This window comes from Octopus bimaculoides, chromosome 12 (genome assembly GCF_046866305.1).
Source record: "Octopus bimaculoides isolate indiv1 chromosome 12, ASM4686630v1, whole genome shotgun sequence".
In the NCBI taxonomy this organism is placed as follows: domain Eukaryota; kingdom Metazoa; phylum Mollusca; class Cephalopoda; order Octopoda; family Octopodidae; genus Octopus; species Octopus bimaculoides.
Genome location: NC_142939.1, coordinates 10,909,376 through 10,917,635, shown reverse-complemented (window position 1 = coordinate 10,917,635; position 8,260 = coordinate 10,909,376).

The window sequence follows — 8,260 nt, the reverse complement described above, 5'->3', positions numbered from 1 at the left end:
TACTATAGCCTCAGGCCGACCAAAGCCTTGTGTGTGGATTTGGTAGACGGAAACTGAAAGAAGCCCATCGTATATATGTATATAGATATCTATATATGTTTGTGTGTCTGTGTTTGTCCCCACAACATCACTTGACAACCAATGCTGGTGTGTTTATGTCCCCATAACTTAGCGGTTCGGCAAAAGAGACCGATAGGATAAGTACTAGGCTTCCAAAGAATAAGTCCTGCGGTCCATTTGCTCGACTAAAGGCAGTGCTCCAGCGTGGCCGCAGTCAAATGACTGAAACAAGTAAAAGAGTAAAGAGTATAAAGAATTATATATATATTATTTATATTATCATATGATTGAACGCCCTGTATCCTCTTCCAAGTAAGTTTTATCTATATCTATATCTATATATATACATACATGCATACATACATACATATATACATACATACATACATACATGCGTACATACATACATGTGTGTGTGCATGTGTATGTGTGTATACTAAATAAAGCTTAGTCGAGAAAATGTGTATAACTATTTGGGGGATCTTAACCCCTCTAATTTCTTGGAGCAAAGGAATAAATAAATGCAAAAGTAGTCGGCACAAAAGTAATGTTGGAAATTTTATGGCAATGTTATATTAAAATCATACAATCTGTAGAGAATGTTTACTTCCAAAATAATGGATTACAATCTTTGCCCAAGTTTCTAGCATTAGAACGGTGCAGCATCAAAATAGAATTCATTAGAATAAATTCATTTATGAGAGATTTAATTTTATTTACTACAACCAATGTTATAGTAGATATTCCTCCATATTGAAAGCTTTGCAGATTTAATCAGAACATGTTTCAGAATTAAATAGAGTGATATAGATTTAGGTTATGTCAACAGGGATATGCATACTTCCTTAGAATGAAGTGAATGTAGTTTCTCTTGAAAGAGCTCTCACTTCGAAGCTTTATTGGATATTACCCCTACCTTTGCGAAACACACTACTACTTGAAATCTAATGTGATAACGTTTCTTTTGTACAACATGCAATCACAAGTTGCTATGGTATGGTTTATTTTAAATATAGCCATTTTAAATTAGCCTCAAGTTAAGGGAATTTGAAGACAAATGTCAAGTATATAGAAGTTAATTCAGCATTACATTATTATCTCTTTGCTATGAAAAGAAAATACCTAACGACTTGCTGAAGGTTCAATGTATGTAATAGTGTGTACAAAACAGCAATTAAATACATACTTAAAAACGTGTGTGTGTGTGTGTGTGTGTGTGTGTGTGTGCACATGCATACACATATACACATTAATCTCTTGCATTATGTAATGGAACTTGAAAATCTGGCCATAACATGAAATTTTGTAATGGGATATTAATTTTCCTAATAATTTTCATATCATCCAATGAGATTGTGTTCCGACATACATTTTAAAAAAGTAAAAGAAAATAAACACAAGAACACAACAGAGAACAAGGAACACAGTCACCATCATACATGAAAATATCTATTTCTAAACCATCCATGGTACAGATACATGGAAACACAAAAAACATTTCAAGAGGAATAAGTTGGAGAGTTAATAAGAAACATATTACTGTATGAGTACCTTCTTAGCTCCAAAGATGTTGACAACTGTATGAGGGGTGGAGATGGAACGAGCATTACTTGGAGGATTAGGGACAATATTACAGTTTACTATCACAAATATCAGATTGAGAGGTGAAGGACTTATCCTTTGTCACTTGTTTATAACACATCATCTCTTTGTACAGAGGAATTGAGCTCATGTAGCCTCCTTTTGTAATTTTAATGTTATATTAACAATTAGGATCATTATCAGCAAAAATCTGCAGACTTTATAAGTGTTAACTCTTTAGTAATAGTTTTTGTAGTCAATTTAAGTTTTGTAGGTGGAACTTCCATTGTTTCCTCTGTATTCTCAGCTTGTTTTTTTGTGACATTTCTTTGTAACAGTACAAAAAGAAAAGCTTATTCTTTTCGTAACAGTTCCTCATTAGATAAACTTCTTTTCTGGGACACTAGCAACTCAATCACACTGTTCTCTATGACTCCTTCAAATCCTACATCTTTTGCAAGTTTTACAATATCCTTCCAAATTCAATGTAAACTTTCTGCTGAAGGAAAGTGGATACAGTCTGGCCATATACTTTCCCAAGCACTATTTAAAGTTGAAGGTTTCACTTTATCTTATGACTCATCTATATTATCTACGGCATCTGTTATGTTGAATTTCTTCCAAAATCACTTATACTCATTGTCAGTTGTTTTCATAAGTTCTTTGCAAGTTCATCTCATATGATATGCCTTGAAGTTGGCAATCACATCTTGATTAATTGGCTAGAACAAAGAAGTTGTATTTTTGTGGATATATTCTACTCTCACATTATCAGAAAGGTCACCTGAGTTTGTTGGGTAGCTTGGTGCATTGTCTAAAATAAATAATGCTTTTTTTGGAAATATTACACTGGGAACCGTACCTTTCTACTGCAGAATAAAAAGTGTTTGTAAACCACTCTTTGAAAAGGATGTTCATCATCCATTCTTTCTTATTTAAATACCAAATCAGAAATAGATTAAACTTTGTGTAATCCTTGAAAAACCTTAGATTTTTGGAGTGATACTAAAGAATCAGCTTTAATTTCATATCACCAACAGCAATTCCTGCTAAAAGAAATGTCAGATGATATTTGGAAGCTTTAAATTCAAGTGTTGATTTTGCTTCTTGAGAAATAAAAGTCCTAGCAGTTATGCACTTCCAGAAAAGTACAGTCTCATCCACATTGTATACTTTCTCTGGTGTGTAACCCCTTTCAGCAATCATTTTCTCTCTGTTCAGGATAATTGTAGCAGCCTCTGCATCAGTTCTTTTAGTGTCACTAGGCATTTTAATGCTGTACAAATTTATGCATTTTTCAAACCTTGACAGACACTGGCTGTCAAAGCACTGCATTCTTCGAAATGTCCATGCTTTCCAAAATTTGCCAAATCTATGCTTATGCACCTATGGTGCCTATGCATCCTTTCCTTTTTAAAGATCTTTTACTGTTGACTTCTTATGTTTTATTCTGTGTTCTGTGCATGCAGCATTGGTTATCATTCCAGCATTTCTTCCCTTGATTTATTGCCATTTTGTTTTCTTTTTTTTTGCCCTCTTTTACTCTTTTCCAATGAGTTGTAGTGCATCTGGGTATTGTTTACAATAAGTTCATAATCAGTTAAATGCTTCACAGTGGGACTGAACTCTGCAACAGTGCAGTTGTGAAGCAGACTTCTTAACCACACAGACGATACTGCTCCTGCCATATGTGGGGAGCCCTTTTTTCTCTTCTTTATCTTTTAATCAGGAGGGAAAGCAGTGCTCATAACCCCTTATGGAGCCTCTGAGACTGGTGGATGGAAGTATTTTCAAAACAGGGATTTCCACATATACTTACAACAGAGTTGACTCTGCTAAAGGCATCAAGTCTACCACCCATGGAGGGAGTAGCAGGAATTAAACTTGCAACACAAAGAACAATAACAAATAATGCATCCGCGTGTGTGTATATGTGTGTATATATGTGTGTGTGCGTATGTATTGTGTGTATGTCCATATCTGTGTATGTGTGCGTGTGTTTGTGTATGCGTGTGTGTATGTCTGTGTGTGTGTGTGTTTGTGTTTGTGTGTGTTTGTGTTTGTGTGTGTATGTGTGTGTGTGTGTGTGAAGAATACTACCAGAGGGAATTAGAGTGAATCTTTGACAAATCACTTTTTATTTAACGAGTTCATTCCTAACATTGCTGCATTTAACTTGGAGCAATGTCCATAATGGTACAAACAGCCCTCAATTTTCCATTGTACATCCAACAGCAAGCATAATTCATGTTTCGTAAAACAAGATGACATTTGCATATTACAAGTTAAACTTATTCCTTCACATTCACAATAACAGAAAATCTCAAAATATGGCTTCATTTTCCTACAGAAATGTCAAACTGAAAATCATGTATGCATTTCCACTGGAATGCTATGCTATTTAAAAATATATATATCTGCTCATTTAAGGTTTCTAGATTGGCTATTCAGTAGAGATGTCATTCTTTCTCGAAATTTAGCATATTTCTAGATGGCATTTACTCTAACAGATGGTTAGGCTCTACTTTAGCTTCATAAGATATTTAGTATGTTGACATATGCAAGTGTGTATATGTGTGTGTGTGTGTGTGTGTGTCATTGTATGCATCCGTATACATATCTAGCCATCTGTGAATATATAAATATATGTGTGTATATATCTATCTACCTATCTATCTATCTATCTATATATATATATATATATATATATATATATATATATATATATATATATATATATATACGGATAGATGGATAGATAGATAGATAGATAGATAGCTAAATAGATAAATAGATAGGCACAGGAGTGGCTGTGTGGTAAGTAGTTTGCTTACCAGCCACATGGTTCTGGGTTCATTCCCACTGCGTGGCACCTTGGGCAACTGTCTTCTATTATAGCCTCGGGCCAACCAAAGCCTTGTGAGTGGATTTGGAAGACGGAAAGTAAAAGAACCCGTCGTATATATGTATATATATATGTATGTGTGTGTGTTTGTGTGTATGTGTTTGTCCCCCTCAACATCGCTTAACAACTGATGCTGGTGTGTTTATGTCCCCGTAACATAGCAGTTTGGCAAAAGAGACCGATAGAATAAGTACTAGGCATCCAAAGAATAAGTCCTGGGGTCGATTTGCTTGACTAAAGGTGGTGCTCCAGCATGGCTGCAATCAAATGACTGAAACAAGTAAAATATAATTAATATATATATATATATATATATATATATATATATATACAATTAAACCTTGGGAGAGGCATTATGCCGGTAATAAACACACGCACTGGTTCAGTCCTTTATTAATTTAATTTATATAGTTTTTTGTTATAACAAAAAACTATATAAATTAAATTAATAAAGGACTGAACCAGTGCGTGTGTTTATTACCGGCATAATGCCTCTCCCAAGGTTTAATTGTATTTCTTTCAACACACGTATCCACATCAAGAATCTTGCACACGAAATACACATACGAAATATATATATATATATATATATATATGTGTGTGTGTGTGTGTGTACATATTGTGTGTATAACTTCCAGTATTCGTTGTATGTAATAATGATGATAATGCTGCTGCTACTGCTACAACAAGTAGTAGTAGTAGTAGTAGTAGTCATTCGTGGTGGTGGTGGTGGTGGTGGTGGTGGTGGTGGTGTCGTCGTTGTTATTATGATAATAATATTTTCTGAATAACAACTTTACTTTTAATAAAATGGAAACTATATTTTTCAAGGGGATTAAGCAAATTTTTATATTCTTGTACACACCATTTATTTTATGATACACAGATTCTTCTGTGGCATGTTTCTATTAGATGGCACCAACCATATTCCATTATACTCTATCACTATCAGCAACAGCTTTAGGGTAAAGAAGAGAAAAATCATTGAATATAATTGTCACCATTAGGTATTCTTCCCAGAGGCTTTTAGAAGAAACTGTTAATTCCATCAAATCACAACTAATTTGCTATTAATTCCCTGCTAATCAAATTAGCAAAAATCACACACACACACACACACACACTAATTCCTACAAACAGATATACACACACATAGGTGCAGATATGGCCGCATACTGAAGAAATTTGTGTAGATGTAGGCATAGCCTTGTAGTAGTTAAAAAGTTTCCTTGTCAATGGCACACTTTCAGGTTCTGTCCCACTGCACAGCACCTTAGGCAAGTCTTTTCTTTTATGGCTGCAAGCCAATCAAATCCTTATAAGTTCATTCAGTAAACAGAAACTGAAAGAAGCACATTGTATCTATAATGTATGTGTGTATGCATTTGTTCGTGTGTATGTTAGTGTGTGTATGCATGAGTGTATGTGTGTGCATGTAAGTGGGAGCATGTGTGTGTGCGTAGGTGTGTGTGTGTGTGTGAGTGTGTGTTCATGTAAGTGTGAGCATGTGTGGGTGAGTGTGTGTGAGTCTTCGTGTCTCCTAGTCTTAACATCACATGATAATAGTAAATATCTTTGTCTCAAGCAGTGTCAGTTCCTTGCAATCTTCTATGAAAATATGCCAAATCATTGTGCTGTTGTGTGTGAAAGAGTTGAGGAATATTTACCTTGATTGGAAAATAGTTAGGATTGGCAAAAGGAAGAACTTCCAGTCAAGGAATATCTGCATCATTGAATTTAATCTGAGCCATGCAAGCATAGATAAATTGGACGATGTGGTCCATGATAATGAGGTCCATGATGTTGATAATGAAGATGACTACAGTGATAATGATAACAACATACTATGCAAGACTTGTATGAAGACACAGACATGGCTGGTTGTGTGGTTAGAAGCTGGCTTCCTCCCGTATGGTTCCAGGTTCTGTACCACTGCATGACCTTGGGCAAGTGTCTTCTACTATAGCTTTGTGCCAACCAAAACCTTATGAGAGGGTTTGATAGATGAAAACTGAAAGAAGCCCATCGTGTGTGTGTGTGTGTGTGTGTGTGCATGTAAATATAAATATATAAAGCAGGTATACATGAAGTACGATCACTGTTAGAAATAACAGCTGTAAATTAGCAATGATCATACTTTGTGTACAACTGCTTTACATATTTATAATTCTACCTATATGGTGCTTTATTCTTGTGGATATTAATGTTAATTTAATAATATTTATATTTTCATGTGTGTGTATATATATATATATATATATATATATATATATATATATATATATACGCATGTTTGTGTCTTTGTGTCTGCTTGTCCCTCATCACTATTTCATAACCAGTGTTGGTGTGTTCATGTCCCCATATCTTAGCAGTTTGGCAAAAGAGATTGATAAAGTAAATACTAAGCTTAAAAACAAAAGTACTGGGGCGAATTCATTCTACTAAAATTGGAAAAGCACTTGACTGGGAACCAGTATCACAGTGATGATCACATCATATCTGCTGTTGATGACTTTTTTGACCAACAGGATGGCAGCTTCTTTACCAAAGTGATCCAAGCATTACAACACAAATGGAAGAAGTGCGCCAACCACAAGAGAGACTATGTTGAAAACTAAACATTGTTTGGTTACATTCCATGAGAGTATCTTGGTCAGCCTATGAACTTTCTAGCCAATGCCCATATACGTATGTGTGTATGTGTGTGTGTGTGTGCAGTGTATACAAATGTCCTAGGAATATCAAATTGCCTTGGCCATGTTATCTTATTTCATTTAACACACACACACACACACATACACACATACACACATACACACATATCTATATGCATATATATATATATATATATATATATATATACATACATATATATGTATATATATATATATATATATATATATATATATATATATATATATATATATATATATATATATGTATATATATATATATATATATATATATATATATATAAGATTGTTAGAAAGGAAAAGCTGACAACAATGAGGATGATTATGGAAATTATATCAGTATCAGATTATAATAAAATGAATTTGAAGATAAGGCTGAATATAAAATGAGGATAATGATGATTACGGCGATGAAAATGATGATGTTGATGATAATGATGATGACGACGACGACGACGACGACGATGACGATAATGACAATGATGACGATGACGACGTTGTGGATTTATTCACTGTTCATTCATTCTCTATAGAATCTGTTAACATGTGAGCAATAAGCATATTAAACTGCTTCTATAAAGTTAGCATCGTCATCACCACCATCATCATCATCATCATCACAATATATAATGTTATCATTGTCATCATCAACGTCGTCATCATCATCATCATCATCATCATCCTCATAGTCGTTATTATCGTTATCATCAACTTCATTATCCATTTGAATATGCATTCATTCAGATTTCTATGAGTATTAAATTAAACCACATATCTTAAGATAAAACATTCACAAACACAATGTATTTATCAGGTTGAAGTTACAATTTTTAAACTAAGTTTACTAAATGAATTAAATTTATCATATTGCAAACTCCCAAACACATACAATATCTTTTACATTCAAATTTCACTGTAATACATGTTTGAAATTTAAAGCTTCAAGAAAAGACTGAAAGAAAATTATGCCAAAATTTGTGAATCTTCTGTTATATATATTATATTTAATATTCTACAAAAA